Below are 17,938 nucleotides of genomic sequence, written 5' to 3'. Positions count from 1 at the left end.
GCATGTACTGCTTTGCATATTTTAAAACCCAATGAGGACCCCGCTCTATCGCATTAAACATAGGCTTTCACTTCCTCCCAGACAGCAATAAGAAAGGTATTCTGGAGGGTTTGCACTTTAAAGAAAGGTGACCTCTGAACTCGACATAATCTGCTCTGTCTTATGCTCACTTGTCAGGCTCTCCTCCCTTTGTGCTGTGACTTAGGTGAGACGGACAGTGAGGAGTAACATCGGTACCTGCGCTGCCTGTTAACAGTTCAAACGCTCAGTGCAACCGCTCTTTGATCTTTTTCATCGCCTTTAATGATTAATAGGGCAACTCACAGGTTGACTTTGTGGAGAATTTAATTTTTTCACTGTAAAATCTTCACTGTAGACTTAAAGTCCACACTAGTTGATGTGTATTTTGTGTAGTTTCCATTGATTTTGATAAGCCTGATGGAATTACTACTCATTTCAGGATCAAACAATGATGTGATGACATTTATATATCCAGAAGGTCAAAGGTCAACCTCTGACATCTCAGTGTGCTACAAAAACACTTTACAGTCTTTATTATATTTATTATGAGTCTCACCTACACTGGGCTCTCGTTAGCATTAGCTTTAGCATTGTGTATTTATTAACAAGGGGTTTGTGCTTTCCCTGCTACGATGGGCCGCTGCAAAGCTACAATGCTAGTGTTGTTAGCAAAATATCAAACGCTGGCAGCAGCTTTCCTTTGACTGGATGGGCTGATTGGAGTTTGGTGGCCACTGTGACATCAGATTTAGCTTAGCAATATTAGCATGAACTTATGAACCATTAAATATAAAAGGGTCTTCATGTTATTTCAATGACTGTGGAATTGCTGCCACCTCCTGCACACTCAGTGTTGTGTTGATTATGAGAAGTTCTGCTAGCATTAGCTGTAGCATTTAGCTATATCAACATTGCAGTGGTAACAGACCAATCCAAATCTCTGTGTAGGTCACATGTTAGCTACAATGCCAATGTTGTTGCTGTTAGCAAAACGTTGTTGAATTTCAGACAATCGCTGTGTTTTAACAACAACAATCACCACCACCATCATCATCTTCATCATCATCTTTATGGAATGTAAGTTGAAACTGCAGGTCTGGAAATTCAGAACTCAACAGCTGATGAGACACATCATGTGGAAAAAGCATGTAAAAAAATATTTTCTGCAAATACACCTTCATTCCAATCAATACAGTGAATTAGACAAAGTGCTGCAGATCACAGATGGGACTAAACAGCTGCTAACAACATCGCCCCACCCCCAGCTGATTAACAGCCCATGTGTTCTTCAAATTGCTGTCATATTACAAACTATTTTTAGTGCTTGCCCACACAGATAGCACACTGATAAAATTACAGTACCGAGATTGTTATTGAGAGCTGAGAAATCAAGTGAGTGAATAAATGAAGTCCTCTTTATGGTTTTGACCAGATAAAGTACACACGTTTAAACAAACAGAGAAGGTGTGTGTGTAAAATACATTTTAATTGCACTTTACATAAACCTCCTGACACTATCACGCCTACCACACGCACGCGCACTGTACCTCTAAATGGAGTACTGAACGCCTTTGATCATTCCACTTGATCACAGCTTTAAGATGTCAGCTGTGTTTGAGATAGGGAGAATTTGTCATTGGCTGCTGCCAGCTTTTTCTCTGTCACCCAATTTTTACTGCCTTGATTTACAGTATAAGTCGACGATTTGAGTGTGAATGAGGGTGTTTCGCAGGCACATAACACCATATCTTACACCTCCTCGTAAACAATAAATTGCCGAAGTTATTTTGTTCTTGTCTCATCCTCCTCTATTAACAAGGCTCCATTAACAAGCACTGCGGGGAACGGATTACACACAGAACGCTTTGTCTGCTGCTGAAAAATAAAAACATTTATTGTCACAGAGTTTTAGACTATAAGGTCAGACGTTCAAGGTTGCAACACTTTTTAAATATTCAGACTTGACCGTGTAAAGCTTCGGGAGGTAAGAGCATTTTCACTCCATTAGAGAAAGGGACAAGCATAATTATGAAAATGAGATAAGGGAGAATCAAAATGACCTGATTGAAAAAAGAGAAAGAAAAAAAAAAGTCCTCCAGTGCAGAACTTAGTTTGATTGATTCCGAGCAGATGAGCCCAGGGCTCCACTGTTGGCAGCCCAGGGTTCATGCTGTAATGATAGCTTTATAATTAAGATTAAAGACCACAGAGCAAAGACAAGACACTCGAGTGGTGTTGGGGGTTTCAGTGATGATACTGGGAATAATTGGAGAAGAGTATCTACAATCCCTACCTCCCCTAAAGAGTAGGCGGGATGTGGGTATATGCAAACACCGGGTGTGACTGACAAATGGAATCAAATATCACCATCAAAGTCTTTCAGTGTAAGATCTCAGGATCTAAAAAAAAAAAAAGGAAGAATTTGATGTTACTGTAATGCGGAATCTGAAGCAAGCGGGATGCGTTAAACAGCAAATTATGTATTATAATGATGATTCAGTCTTTACACGGGGCAGATTGGAGAGCCATCTGGGCAGCAGTTATGACTGAGACAGACTGACTTCTGTTGCTAATGAGTTGGACAGCATGAAATGAACAACCACATTTGCAACAACTTTCTTCTTTTATGATATTTGAGTAGGCGGTGATACTTTCTGCTCAACATTTCAGGAGGAAATTGTCAGAGATGATATAAACCTCTCTTCGTGGACGTCCTTTGTTAACATTTTCAGCCAGTCTGCTTTTTTTTTTTTTTTGCAGCGTTTTGCCGCAGCTTGTCAGGGTTGCTGTTCAAAGTGGCCATCATTTCTCACCTTCGCTGACATCTCCTATCTGATGAGGGTGAAGTCAAGTCGCTTAGATGACTAATAATCATATCAAAGGTGCCGTGTCATGCAGCAGATTTAAATAAGAGGGTTTGTGGGGGAGCATTTGCATGCATCTGTATGCCTGGGCTAAGAGGCTAATGTCATAAAAGTACGGAGCAGACATGATTTAATGTAATCTGTCATGTCATATGCTAATCTTCAGTCCTCTCAGTAACATACAGCATGTTAGCACAGGGAGATTTCAAGGAGCGGTACAGTCAGTTAAAGGTGTGGTATAAGATGGCCTGCAGTGTGTGTGTGACAGCCATGCTATTTGTGTTTATGAACAGTGCTTACTGTATAAATATACAGAGTGACTGAATGTAGCTGTTAATACTATGTGAATAGGTGAGGCTTTACAGAAGATTTATACCGAGGCTTTGAAGGAAATAGAAGGTGTCACCTGCTGTCACTGAGATCTCCTCAGTGAAACGTTGTGTTTAGGGCCCTGCTGAGTGTAATGTAACACTGAAAATTCTCCTTTACCAAGGAAATGACACAAAAAGCACCAAAAAGGGTCAATTTGACTAAAATCATCATTTTTTTAATCCAGCTAGAGCGGGGTTCAGGCCGTACCCGCTGTAGTTTAACGAGAATCCGGATATATCCTGATTGATTTTGATCTAGCCGGATTGACGCAAATGTGGCTCAGGTCTGAAACTATGACAGCTTTGCTGGGACTTAATTTTCCACTGGGCTACAAAGAAATAAACATGCGCGCACGCGGTCCTACTGTGGCCTGAACGAACTGTATATTATGAGAAATATCCTTCATACTCCTTCAGTCCCTGTCGTTCCGTTTGGAGACCCAGAGGTGAGCTGTTCACCGCGCCCCCTCCCCTCCTCTCACAGCTTCTGTACGGCAGCTTCTCAGCATCAGGGGGCGCTAATTTGCCAATTCTCCACACAGTGATCTATAATATACATAAAAAAACTGCGCAGATGATATTTTTTCCAACCCCTGTGTGATGCCGCCCTGGGCGACCGCCCGGTCTGCCCATGCCCAAAACCGCCACTGTCTATAGGCTGGATTAAATCCTACTCTAGCTGGATTGACTTTCTCCAGTGTGAATGGGGCCTTTGTTTAGACTATTACAGCTTTGGCTCGCAGTGACAAACTGTTAGCGAGCAAAACTTTCTGGACTTTTTTAATATCCACCAATCTGACCATGTTACAATAGATTTCCATTTTATGTGATAAAAGGGTGTCTTTGAAAAATCTTGATTCTGTATTCAGAAGTGTTAAAATTCTCTTGTCGTTTGTATCCTTGCAAGAGTGGCACACACCCATCTTAACTAATGAGTTATAGACTCAAATGGCATCGTTGAACTTGGCAGTTCATCAGTTGCTTGGGTGACCTATGTGAGGGTAATACGGTCTCATACAAACTGCAAATATTCTCACACTTTCATCGCTGGCTCACCGTTGTAGGAGAAAGAAGCTAAATTTGGTCACAAGTGGCGCCACAGCTAAAATACCAAAGAATGAAAAATAAATTCATTGGAGGAAAATGTCAGGTACGAAGCTGTGAGAGCGACTTTGGAGGTCTGACAAGACACAATTACAGACCAACCCCCTGCTGAGTACTGGGATGTGGTATTTTCATGTTGCTAGTGTCTCAAGTAAGCCCACAGCAGTGTGGCACACCCCTCTTTGATCTGTGATGAGGAAGGGGTGTCTGCTGCATCCCACTTTTGCTGTGGATATATGTGGGAATGAATGTCAGGACAAAGTCAGCGAAGGGCCAGCTACTTCCACACACACACACACACACTCCCAATGCACACAAGCATTATGATCTATATAACTGAGCCTCACAGAACAACAACAATAAGTAGAAAATGTTGATATTAGACACATTTGATCGAAGCTTACTGTAATAAAGATTATTAAAGTTTAAAATAGAAATATTTTCTCCCATGTATGCAGCACTACACTCTCATCTAATAATATTTCCAATTATTCATACCCTGAAGACAGCCTGATAAATTGCCTGCGGTAATTAAAATGATTAAGTGAGAAGTGCAAAATGGTAATTTATCCTTGCATGACAGAGTTAAGTAAACCTGGTTATAAAACCAGCCTAATTAGCTGTCGTAAAATAGAGCAGAATGGTAAACCAGTGAGCAGGTAGTTACACAGAACAAAGTATTTTCTGTCTGACTTGCCAGATGGCCTCTCTGCATATTTGTCTTACCTTTATGTGTTGCCTATGTTCAACATAACATTTAAAAAAAAAACATCAAATTTTAATACTGATTAAGATAAGGAGCATCATGTCACATTCATTTGAAACCAATCACATATTCAATCACTACTCATCAGTTAGGTCAGACTTTTCATTCATTTGGCACCTTGTATTGCACATGCTCACAAATAAATGCCACATTTGGCAATAATGATCTGATCATCTATTTACAGTACCGCTATAGCTGTAAAAGTCCATATTAGGCGATTGGGCCCCGTTCACACTGGAGAAAGTCAATCCAGCTACAGTAGGGTTGAATCCAGATAGCCTTTAAGCTGGATGCGTTCAGACCTATTTTCCTTTGTAGCCCTGTCGAAAATAAACTCGGGGCAAAGCTGTCGTAGGTCAACCGTTGTTTACATACGGCTTTTATACACGACCCAGACACTGTCCCTGTGAGCCAGAAGTATCACGTTGCTAACGGGATTTGCTAGCCGCATTTGAGTTTAGACCTGAGCCAGATGTAAGCCAATCCAGCTAGATCCACCTCAGAGAGGTGGATTGAAATCAATCCAGATATATCCAGATTCACGCTGTTCAGACTCAGCAAAACACTATCCGGATATATCCAGATACGGCCCAAATCCCGCTCTAGCCTGATCGATTTCCTCAGTGTGAACAGGAGCTTGGAGTGGTGGGTTGTGGCAGTAACCCTGGTGTGGAGTCTATGATTTATGTCCCCCTTGGTTTTGTTTTCATTTACGATTGAGGTTTAAAAACTACTGGTTACAGGTGTTAAAAAACGGTATTGCGGTTTGTTAAAGCAGACACCAAGCAGACAAGCAAAACCTTCCTGTCCCCTGCCGCTATTTCCAACTACATTGGTGATGAGTCTCCATCCTCAGTGACAGGCTTGTAAATATTGATCCATTATGTAGGCAGGTGAAAAAAAATACATGGAAAAAAATGCCGATCATTAAATTGCAACATCCATAGCACCATGTACAGTTTGTCTTCACTTTTTAATGTGACATTGGACAAAAAATAAAAAAAAGTTCAAACTCATATGAGCAAAAGTGATGTGGTCGAGAGATATGTACAAACTGACTGGCTTCACCAATGCAGTGCTTACTTAGGTGGGGGCTTTAGCTGAATAAAGTCTAAATCTAGGGGTTTTTTTTTAGCTTCCATACTCAGTTTTTTGGGGACAATCACATTTTACAGCTACAGTAGCTACAGTGCTAATCTAATAGTAGCAACTGCCATATTTGCTCCGAGTGTGAGAATAAACACCTTCAGCACCTCATTTTAAAATCACTTGTGTCGGTTTAGCCAGCCTGTCCTCAGCTAAGGTCGGTCTCTCTTGTCCTGTACTGTCTTTGATGTGAAACAACGTCGAAAGCACGACAAACAACATGTCGCAGGCCACGCAGACATGCACAGTAACCTTTCCCAACATCGCCTATATAAGCATGAGTCTGTCACATGCTCAATGGCATTGCATGTGACACTACACTCGGGGGCAGATTTCTCCCAAATATGATTTGAGATGATTGAAAGCTTTTTGATTTAGAAGTGTATTCTCTTAAGCTAAGTGCTCTCAGAGACCATCAAGGAAATTTAATTGCCTCACTTAGAGAAAAAAGCAGGTTTTCTGACCCAAATGATATCAGATCTTAACATCTCAATAGAAACACATGGAATTGGATGGTCAACTGGGCGCCTAATGTCATTGGGAAATGCAATTTTCTGATGGCATTTCCTAAGTCTGTCTCACCGAAAGCACAAGGATTGATCAAAATCTTAATGAGCCATTTTCAGAAGTGGACTTTGGCTTTGGCTTTATGGTAGATTATGGAGCCAAACAACCATGAATGTTGACCTTATAAAATGGAAAGTTTCTACATTTGAAAAACAGCCAGTCTGACACGACTACCAGCGGCACAGCACAAATACAAAGGGATTAAAACACTACAGTTTCATAAGGAATGACTGGAATACACTAACTACATAAATTGTCCATACGGACACACGCTGTGCAGACAAAACACAGCAGCAGACCAGCAGCACAAGCATTGTTTTAAATTTCTCTCATCTTTGACACTGATCTGAGCTGAATGTCTTATTCCTCCATCTGCGTTGTCTCTAACATCATGGTGCATTACATCTGTCTGACAGAGCACACACATTTCCCAGCATGATGTCAGCTGGCTGGCAGCCTGTTGCTGGATAGGCCCCAGTCACAGGTAATGCCAAGCTGAAGTGGATCATCCCACTCTCTTCAAACAAGATGGAGATAATGACTGATCTGAGAGGCCAGCACATTGCTGTAATGGTCAGGAAGGGAGGGCTATGAAAGATTCTTATATAAACAAGTAAAAAAGAAATGCACGGTTCATACATTCCAGCTGCTGATTTCCTACGAGAAAATAATCAAAAACACCTCAACACTTACAATGTCATTAAACTACATTCAACGTTGTTTGGCTCCAAAACAACTGGCAACACAAACAATAAGAAGTAATACTTCTGTCAGATTGATGGTGATCATTTATTCAATCATTTTAAGATAAGCTGATGTTAAGAAAGTAAATTGGGCCAATTACTGTATTTGTCCATCTGCTGGTGACATTGTGTTTCATAAAAAAACAGATTAAAACGATTGTGTTGGTGATTGAGCATTTTTACTTTTCCCTCTCACAGTCGATGGCAATTAAACAGGTAAAATGCAGACCTGCCACACAAACACTATAAGAGCGACTATTGTTGCTAACTGTACAGCAACTAGTGCAGGCTGGAAGAAGCAGGCTTTTAGCTACATATTATGTGACTCTGTAGGAGTGCTTACCCACTCTGCACTCTCAGTCCAGTGGCTCTCCATCGCATGCTTGGCACTGAGTGAATGTTGTTGTAGAGAATGACAGTTAAAGTCACAGCACAATACCTCTAATGAGCATCAGAGGTATTATGCTGCTATAGATATCATTTGCTTTGGCTCTTAAGTCTTTAATGTAGATCCAGCAGACCACTACCTTATAATAACCCCACAGAAACCGCACTTTACAGTCTCCTCAGTTTGGACTTTAAACCACTTTCAGACTATGCTGCGCATTTATACAATCTTCAGGCAACAATGGTGTTGTGTGTATGCTCCTATAGTCACTGTCTTATTCTTAAAGCCAATTTAGATAAGATTTATTTTACCAAGGGAGGTGGTGATATCAATATTTCCTGCCATGGACAGTGCCTTTAATCCAGTCTGGAGTGTGTATGTAAGTCATTTTTCACCCCCTCCATAGTAATGATTACAACAGAAATGACCTACTGTTTTTAAGCAAACATGCTGCTCACACCGTTAAGTAAATACTGTGAGAGGCTTTTTCAACAGGAAGAACTTCTCCTGCATTTTATCAGCACTCAGTGTGAAATTCAGCCTTTGTATAAAAATGGTGGACTTTCTTTTAGTTAGTTTGCTTTGTTTTGTTTTTGGTCGCAAACACTACCCTTTTGTGTTGTTCAGGACGAAAACGTCCACTAACTTTAACTGTTTTAAAAATATATCAGATAAATTTTTAAATTTTGTGTTCATATTTTTTGTCAACATGGTCGAAGTTCTCAGCTATTTATTGCAGCCCTACTTTCTTTGTTTTGTTTACTATGAAGACTTTGTAGTTGTATGTACTCGCACAGAACAAGGTCAGTGTGCAAATGGATCTCTTTCACTTTCTGTCTAACATACACACACAGTGTGTAGACACACAGTTATGTGCTAAAATATTCCCTATAACTCCATAAACAAGCCAGAAACTACACTTCATAAGCACAGGCCTGCAGGTAAAGGGTTATTAATAGGGTCACTAAGATGTTAACTGTAAAAAAAACTTTACCTCCTACCAACAGGGTAAACCACCAACAATCAAGAATGCATGATTATGTAGTGCCATGGCTGTGCAGTCAAAAAATGTGGTTGTAATGGAAGTCTATGGGACAAAAATGGCCACGAACAACAGTAGGGATACAAAATGAAAATCCAGTGCTGTGTAAAATCTAATAATGCAATAAAGTCAATTTTTTTACTGATGTTTGACATGACCAAGACTGTTCTGTAATAAAGGTTAAAAAAATCCAGTCCACATTCACCTTTTCTATTAAAAATGAGCCATTTTGTGTGTTTTTTTCCATTTATCAGCACCAACCCTTATGAAATTGGTGATTAAAGGGATAAAATCCTGGGGGGGAATGGTTTTTTTTACTACTTTTGATCAGAACTAAAGTTAATTTGAAGGTGTATGCAAAAAAATATATAAAAAATGTATCTGATATATTTTTAAAAGTTAGTGGACGTTTTTGTCCTGAACAACACAAAAGGGGGTAAAATTTGTCCACAGTGTATTATTGACCTAGATTAACAAATTTTATGTAAAATTAAGCTTATTCACAAAAAATTATTCAATTTGCTCACATATAGACAAAGTTTTGGCCAAATTAAACAAATTACGCTCAGAGGACAAAAATGTTCCAAAAAGTGCGTAAAGGTTCAAAAAACAGTATAGGCCTGCTTAGGAACCATTACAACTAGAGAATAAGCTCTCCTTTCCCAGTTTAAAATCAATACTTGCTCAATATTAGTGCTAAAATGATACTGTAATGACACTGTTCTTCCACTCAAGTCAAAGGATAAAGCAATGCTAACAATAATCATTTCTTGTTGAAGATTAGCATTAGAAAAGTAGAGTGCTAAACAACAATCATCATGCAATTTATGGATGGATTTTAGGGTTTACATTCATGTGGTCAGTATCACCATTCATATCCCAAAGAGACACAGTAGTACTCTCAGAGACCGTTTTGTCTCTGTAATATGTCTGAATATGACATGAATGTCTTTACTACAGTATGAGCAACTACAGTTTTACTTGGAACTAGTGGCTTTATTTGGATCTTTGCATTGTGTTGTTTACAGACAGCCCTGTAGATAAAGATAAGCAGGAATGTGCAATCTAGTCAAGCTCATCACAGACTGTCCTTGAGGCTTTGGAACAAGATCCATTTAGATTGTATGGCAGACTAAAGGAATATGGCCTATAATATGAACACCGGCTTTGTAGATAATGATCGAATAAAGAGGTCTTACGAAAAAAAAAGCTTGAACCCCATTTTTGATTAGGATCCAATTATAGTGTGAGAAAAAATATAGCAAATTAATTATAGGATGGCTCCTGCTTATTTTGTGATTTCATTGGATTTTCAGATTTTTTTTTCTTTTGCAAAATCTAATTAAACATGTGCCAAAACACATCAATGTTTTCAGGTATTTTTCCACTTTTTCCACTGTAATGAAAGGTTTTTCTCAGTCTCTTATGTAAAGTAAAAGTGGAATATAATTATAAAAAAATGGAAAATAAAAAAGTACTTACTTTCTATGTGTGGAGACTCAAGGTGTTCTAAACTATCGCCACATTTGTAGAAGGAATTATAGCTCTAAAATGCAATAAAAAAATAAATAATGGGAAAAATTGTGAAAGAACAAGATGGATTAAACTAAATGGATCATTTCAGACACTCCGGAGTTAACATATGCTGACACTGTCTGATACAATACTTCCATTGTGCACAGCAAAAACATAGACCACGTCGTCAAAGGTCCGACAAACCCATTTCACATGGATAATATGAAACAAACAGGGCAGAGTTAGGAGCAGCATGTCCCTTTAGAGTCGTCCCAGGACTCTGAGGCCTACTATGGTGTTTGTTTGCCATGTAGTAATGAACTTGCTTGATTCACTAAAAACCTGCACCGCTGTCGTCACACTGCGGCAGCCGAGCTCACAGCTGCCTGGGAAATAAGATAAACTATTAGCAGATGAAACACAGCTATCGCTTTCCATCTCACTTGAATCAGGAACTTGTTTGCCTCTGCACAACCTTCAGGAAATGCGCGGGGCCTCGGCTGGTACCACGAAATGATGCCCAGACACCGAGCGCAATTAAGGCCTGCGTGGCATGGGCGGCCATTATGAATGAAATCAAATTACCTTCATTAACCTGCCAAGTTGGCTGAAGGCGTCACTACCCACTGGTTCTTTCCTCCACCCTCGCCGAGGAAGATGAATGACAAACCAAAAGAGGTGTAGCATGCTGATATCCCTGTGGAGTTCTAATACAACATCCCCTCCCAAAATTTTCTAATGCATTCATACTCATGGAAACCATTTCTGCTGCCTCTGCCACCTATGTTTTAATGTTGCAAAATCAAAATGCATGGCTTGAAAACAATATCACACAGCATGAGATAATTAGCTCTCCTGGCTTGATAAATAGGCCAATACCTATGTGCACACATGCTTTTGAGCACAGCATAGGTTGTCTTCATGAATAGGCATTGTGCTGCATCCCCAGTCATAACACATATATCTATTTCCATAAGTCTTAAATCCACAACAATAGCAGCCCATAAAAATAATACATTTAAATTGCTTTATACTAATAAATAAGGCTCAGTGGATAAAGATATAAGATCATAGATGAAACTTTTGGCCACAATGCAGTCACAGAAGATTTGAAATTGCGTCCTGACTTTCTACCACTGACCTCATTTTCCACCATGGAGGATGTCAAACAGTGTTGAATTCCTCTTTTAAAAGAGGGGAAAAAAAACTCGGCCACGAATGCTTATTTCTCACAGGAAAACAGGAATCAAGTTAACAACAAAATGCAATCCTGTCTGGTCGCGCACATAATCATTTGGCCTTATGTAAAATTGCCGGCAGAGGCACCGGGGAACTGATATTTGTGGTGACTGGCTATCAGAGCCAGCATCAGAGGTAAGTGATTCTATTTAGATAGATAATAAATATGCGGTCATGGGGAACCTATATCCAAAACCCACATAATGACTTTCTGCTGCGGCTGGAAAAGGGGGAGGTTGCCCATCAGTCTTTTACAATATTTACAGCAATTTGCTCCTCCTTCATCCTTCTCGGTGCTAATTCTATTTCCTCTTCATTACAAACACCATATTTTTAATGAGAGAGACCTTTTCCCAGTCAAAATGTCTCCTCAATTCTCCTATTTATCAATCACACTGAGGCTTTTAGTCTGGAGGCACGAGGGTATCACAGGCTGAAATCAGTCTTGAATTCCACTTAGCCGGTGCACTGACTGATTGGGGAATTAGCTTGAATGGTATTTAGAATGATTATAATGCAGCAGAGACAACTATATAAGAAATGCGATATATGTCCAAAAAAATTCAAAGTGTTGCCACGTCTACAGTATACCTACTGTATGTCAATTATAGTAAGTGTGTGCTTTGTGATGCAAATTCCCTCAAACATTTTGGATCCCTCGATAACTAATAAATTATGTATGAAAGCCAATGATGCTTTGTCTGAACTGAGTTATTGCTACTAACAATTTTTGTGCCTGTGCCACCTGGAGCTGGGCGTCATATCAATATAATACCCACAAATGGGAGGAGATATTATCCTGGATTTTTGGCTGTGGTAATATTGCAATGTAGCCTAAATGTTGTCTTTTTTTCCAGCTCCTAAAGGCTGCATTACAGTTAATGGAACAATTTCCCTTATTAGACTCCTCTAGCTGAGTGAAATGAAACATGCATCCCTCGACCTGCTTGGCCATCATTTGCTGATGATCATTTCTAAAACCTTTAATATCGTATGAAAGCAATAACATCTGCCGCATTAATGATATCAAGGTGGTAATATTTGATTTTGTCAGAACCGTACACAGCTTTAATACCACCAGAGGTAAAACTATTGTGCTTGGATTGCTGTGTGATAAAAACACTGTCTCACATGCATGAATGCAGAATGTCCATCTGCAGTGTATCAGAAAGGAATTTGAAGCCAATTTAAGAGAAAATTAGGGCAATTATTCATTCATAGATTTTTTTCTCTCTACATAAATAAGAAAAAATGTTTCTTTAATAAAACTGTTTTGAATCGGATTGATATATAAGACTGTTCAGATCATATCCGAGGTATCAAAGAAATCTCAGATCCCTGCTCCCATGTTATTCAATGATACAGAGACAGACTATGTTTCCTGAGAGGTACGTCTCATACTTTCAATAAAAACTAGACTTTTTCCTTTCACCACTGGCATGGCTGTTATCCTACTCACATTTATGTATCATCATGCAGTACTTGTTAAATAAAAACAGCATTGCTGGTAAGCCAATCTTCAAATATACTAAATATATACACAACTAATTAAACGTATGTCTAAGTTACTGCACATTTAAGACACTATGTGGAAATTTGGTTTGACAAATTTGGGGCTGTGTTCTATTTGATGAATTTTTGATTATCTCTTCAGTTGAGATGCAGTTTTTTTTTCATAATTCTTCTATAGTCTGTGTGTGACTTCTAATATTGTATCACTGCCTCATTTATATCCAGAAGGAACTTTTGTCTTCTGCTGCCAAAGAGAATTCTGAATGTCTTTTAATCAGCATCGTTCTACATCTTGCCGACTCCCTATTGAAAGGTGCGAAAACTGAAACTAAATCTCATCACAAGGACACATACACAAATGCTACATGCAACATTAGTATCTAAGTTGCTAACTAGCCTTTAGGTACATGAGGGCACTCATTTATTAGACAACACTTGTTTACGGTCTGCAGTTACAATATAAAGACAGAAGAATTCATTAGAAATAAAAAAAAATCTAACTCTTTTAACTCACTTTTGGTCTCCACCAACTCCTGAGAATAAATTTTCTTAAGTTGCTAAATGTTTCTCAAGCTTGCTGACTTTAAAAAGGGTGATAATTAACAGCAAAACTGTCATTACTAGCTAATATAACAACACAAGGATATACGTGCATAAATAGCTTAAAGTAAATCACCCATGTATATTCTTTGCTACATGTGACTGAACTATAAGTTTGACCTATGAAGTATGAAAGTATTTTCTGTTGTGCATTACCTTACAGTGATTTTAACAAACATTTACATTTTTTCTGTTTTTTTAAAAAAAGTCATATATATTAACTTTTCCTTTACAGCAGTCCTCATACAAAGAATGTACTGTGCGAGTGAGTGTGTGTGTGTGTGTGTGTGTGTGTGTGTGTGCGTGCGTGCGTGCGTGTGTGTGTTGGGGGGGGGGGGTACACACACAGTACTTTTACCCTCTCATCACATCTCATTTCATCTCAAATGAACATCTTAAGAATTCCAGTAGACATGCAGCATTAGTGTAACTAAAGGAATCCTGGGTAGTATGTCATTGATTGACTCTAATGGGTTATGGTAAATCACATTTTTTTTTTCCTCTCATCAATTACTCTCATTTATTTAGTGGACCATAACTCTATTTTGTGAATGAAAACCTTATTCAAAAGACAAGAAAAATTAGCTGGTGGGTGCTGGGTTGTTGGAAAAGGAAGAAAATGAGGTGTCTAACCCAAAGTGACATTTACAAATTACCTGTTAATTTCAACTGGGTTGAGGGATGATAGGAGTGAATTACACTGACAGGAGGGTAACCGGGTAATGAAAGCCGAATCTGTAGTGGCCAAATAAGTAACCTGCACTTAGAGAGAGAGAGTGGGTTTATTCCATGTGAGCACCTGAAGTATTTTCAGCTCCTCTCTAAGCCGTATTCTGCCCACACCCACCTGAGAGGCTGGCGCTGCCCTACGTGCAAATCTACTTTTGGACCAATTAAGCAGAGGCTGGATGATGAATAGTTACAATCAGCCTTGTTTTAGGCCTGTGCTCAGGAGGATACTAACCATGCAGCGCGACTGCCAGTGTCAGAGTGCAAGGTGAGGTGGCGAGACTTACAACGGTGTCACCTTGCATCCGTCCTCAGCTAATGTCTGCTGAAAAGTCCTTTCCAGTGGTGCTGAGACAACAAGGTACAAAAACCGGTATCCCTCCCCCGCCTCCCCTCTGCCTCCCGCATGCCCCGAGCAAACATTAGGAAAGAGAAAACAGTGCCAAGTGGAAACGGGTGACATTTGAATTGAATACCTCAATAATGGATGCCATCTCCTTGCAACCTCCATTTAGCTGGCAGAGCCGGAGCGGCACAAAATCAAGAGAGGATCCCTCAGGTCAATGGAAACAGAGGACGTTGGTTAATGATGCCTGTACTGGTCTGAAAGCACCATGGTAGATGCAACAGGGAAGATAAAAACCCCTCCACCTATTAGCAGTGCAAAGATGGCATATTTCCTGGAAGCAAGACTTAATCTCCAGTTTGGTGCCATCATGTTTATTAGCTTTTTTCATAAGTTAGCAGTAGGAAAAGAGACAGAAACAGGAGAGAAAAGGGCCAAAGACTGAGTCTGTTGATTGGCCTTAAAAAGGTCAACGAAGTCTTCACAGCAATCTTCCCATTGTAGCATAATGGCTGGAAACTCCTTAACAATCTCTGCTGCGGCTGCACAGAGCTCTAGACTCCACCCTGACCTCTTTAGAGAGGCAGGCCCAGCTTCTTCACTCTCGTCTGACCGGAGAAAACTAATGAGTGCGAGGCTGTGGGTAAAACCTAATGGGGCTCAGTAGTTTTTGCTCCGGGCTGACTGCTGAAAATGAACATTTAACCACAGCTCGAGTAATTGAAAAAATGACAAGCGGTACATACAGGCCATTGGCCCACACAAACACACACACACACTCACAGCGTCCAAATTATTCTGATTATTTGCCACCTCCGGATTAGAAGCGCCTCTCCACACTGTCACTTACAGCACCAACCAGCAGTAGCGTCAGGATGCACAGGAAGAAGCAGAGATGCGGAAGTAACATCAATTAAAATGAGACTGTTAGCCTCTAGTTATGCCAGATATGGAGTAACTGTAGAAAGGCAAGGTCTCGGACATAGACTGAGCTGGGTGGCAGCCGGCTGCAGAGGAACCTTCTCAGGGATGAAGCATCAACACGTCTGTCTCCCTTCAGAAACAAAGTAAAGAGGAAAGCTTTACTTTGCTCACAGCTCCACCTGCTTGTCATTTATTGACACTGACAGCTTTTGAAAGTAAAACGAAAATACTGTGTGTGTATATAGTAGTATGTGATGCACTCTTTGAACCCCCACCCCCATTCTTTATACCCTACCCTTTATACTCCGTTGCAGAATCAGAGCAGGATGCAGAAGAAGAAAATGCATCTGAGAAATAAATGATAGATTCATGTGTTGTCTTAACACTGATGTCTCAAAGAAGCGAGTGCCCCCATTAATAACTGTTGATTATTTAACGTACAAGTTTGGCCCAGGCCTTCGGGTGTGTCAGATTTCATTAGGGTCTAGCAAGGAAATCTACACAATTTCTTCCATAAACATTTTTTAAAATAACAAATGATAAAACAATGCTGTGATTTTTCCTCAATAAGACATGTGTATAGTCAAATTTTGACTCCAAGTGTCCAATTAAATTGTGAGGTTCCAAACCCTTCCTCCCTAATAATACTGACTTTTTGCCTGCCCAATATTTAGTTTATAACTGTATGATGTGGATATCTAGCTCCCAGCACCCTTACAATAAACATGCACTTTTGTGGTTAAGATTGCATCCAGAAATCTTCTAAAGCAAACAGTGATGAACAGATATAGATTCATTAGAGAGATATAATTGAACCTGTTTATAGAAAAACACAGGGAGCTATTTTGTTATTCCTATCTTACATTGTGTAGGTGCTAATAAAACAGCTCTGACTGATGGAGGCATGAGCAGCAGAAACTTTAAGCCCTGGACGGTGTGAGTGCTGCCTCCATGGGTTGGTCTTGTTTGTCCAGCACATACCACAGATGCTGGACTGGATTGAGAGCTGTGGAAATTTGGAGGTCACGTCAACTCATTGACTTTGGTGTGTTCACTTCAGATCACTCCTGAACCAGTTTTTGGTGTTTCCAAGGAAGGTTTCCCAGCATTGCACACAGCATCACACTGTCTCTGCCAGCTTGCCTCCTTCCCAGGGTAGAACACACACACCTGGCTATCCACATGATGTAAAAGAATATGAAGACCGTCTTCCATTGTGGGCACTTTCAGCAGTAACACAGGTCAGACTGGTCTTCAGCTACGCAGCTTCGTACACAACGAACTCTGATGCACAGTGTGTTCTGACACCTTTCTTTTAGAACCACTATTACCTTTTCCAGCAGTTTGAGCTACAGTAGCTCAACCACATCCAAAAACACTCTCCCAAAATGCCTCAATAAACCTATGGCCTAGTTGCTGGTTCACCCCTTTTCATCCTTCTTAAACCGTTGATGGGTACTGACCACCAGGAACACCTCACCAGAGATGCAGGTTTGGAGAAGCTCTAACCCAGTTGTCTAACCATCACAATTTCATCACAGTTTATTTCTTGTCTATGTCACAACTCCTTCCACTTGTCCACTTTCTTACTCAACTTTAAGGACAAAATGTTCACTTGTTGTCTCATAAATGCCACCAACCGACTGATTAATGATAACCTGATTATTCATCCATCTGTGGTCAGAATGTTAGGACCTGATTGGTGTAAGTGTAAAAGTTGCCTCTGTCCAGGCACAATGACCAGAGTCAGTGTTATAAAAGCAGCTTTTTACATCATCTAGCTGAAATGGAGCAACCAGATATGAATCTATTTTATAGTTAAGTTTTCTGCTTTTAATTGTTGTTATGGACCAAATGAATGCTCTACCTATATGGGAAAGCAGTGGTGATGTTGAATATACAAAATAAGACTGATTAAAGCTAAATTATTATCTCCGACATTAACCAGATTGAACATGAGCCCTGAAACCGTGATCCATCATAATAGTTAGGCATTATCTTAAATGTCCAATGGCTATTCCATTTATGAATGTTATATTTGATGGATGATGGCAATTAGCA

General features: G+C 39.9%; 1 protein-coding gene across 4 annotated transcripts in view; it reads right to left on the bottom strand.

Annotated features, from left to right (window-relative positions):
* The window catches only part of LOC114434639 (uncharacterized), a 123,568-nt gene that overhangs the window by 65,943 nt on the left and 39,687 nt on the right, over positions 1-17,938 (bottom strand). The gene's annotated exons all lie outside the window — the stretch shown is intronic.

Source organism: Parambassis ranga, chromosome 4 (genome assembly GCF_900634625.1).
Source record: "Parambassis ranga chromosome 4, fParRan2.1, whole genome shotgun sequence".
Lineage (NCBI taxonomy): Eukaryota > Metazoa > Chordata > Actinopteri > Ambassidae > Parambassis > Parambassis ranga.
Note: the sequence above shows the minus strand (reverse complement) of the source record. Positions and strands in the feature narration are given on the sequence as shown.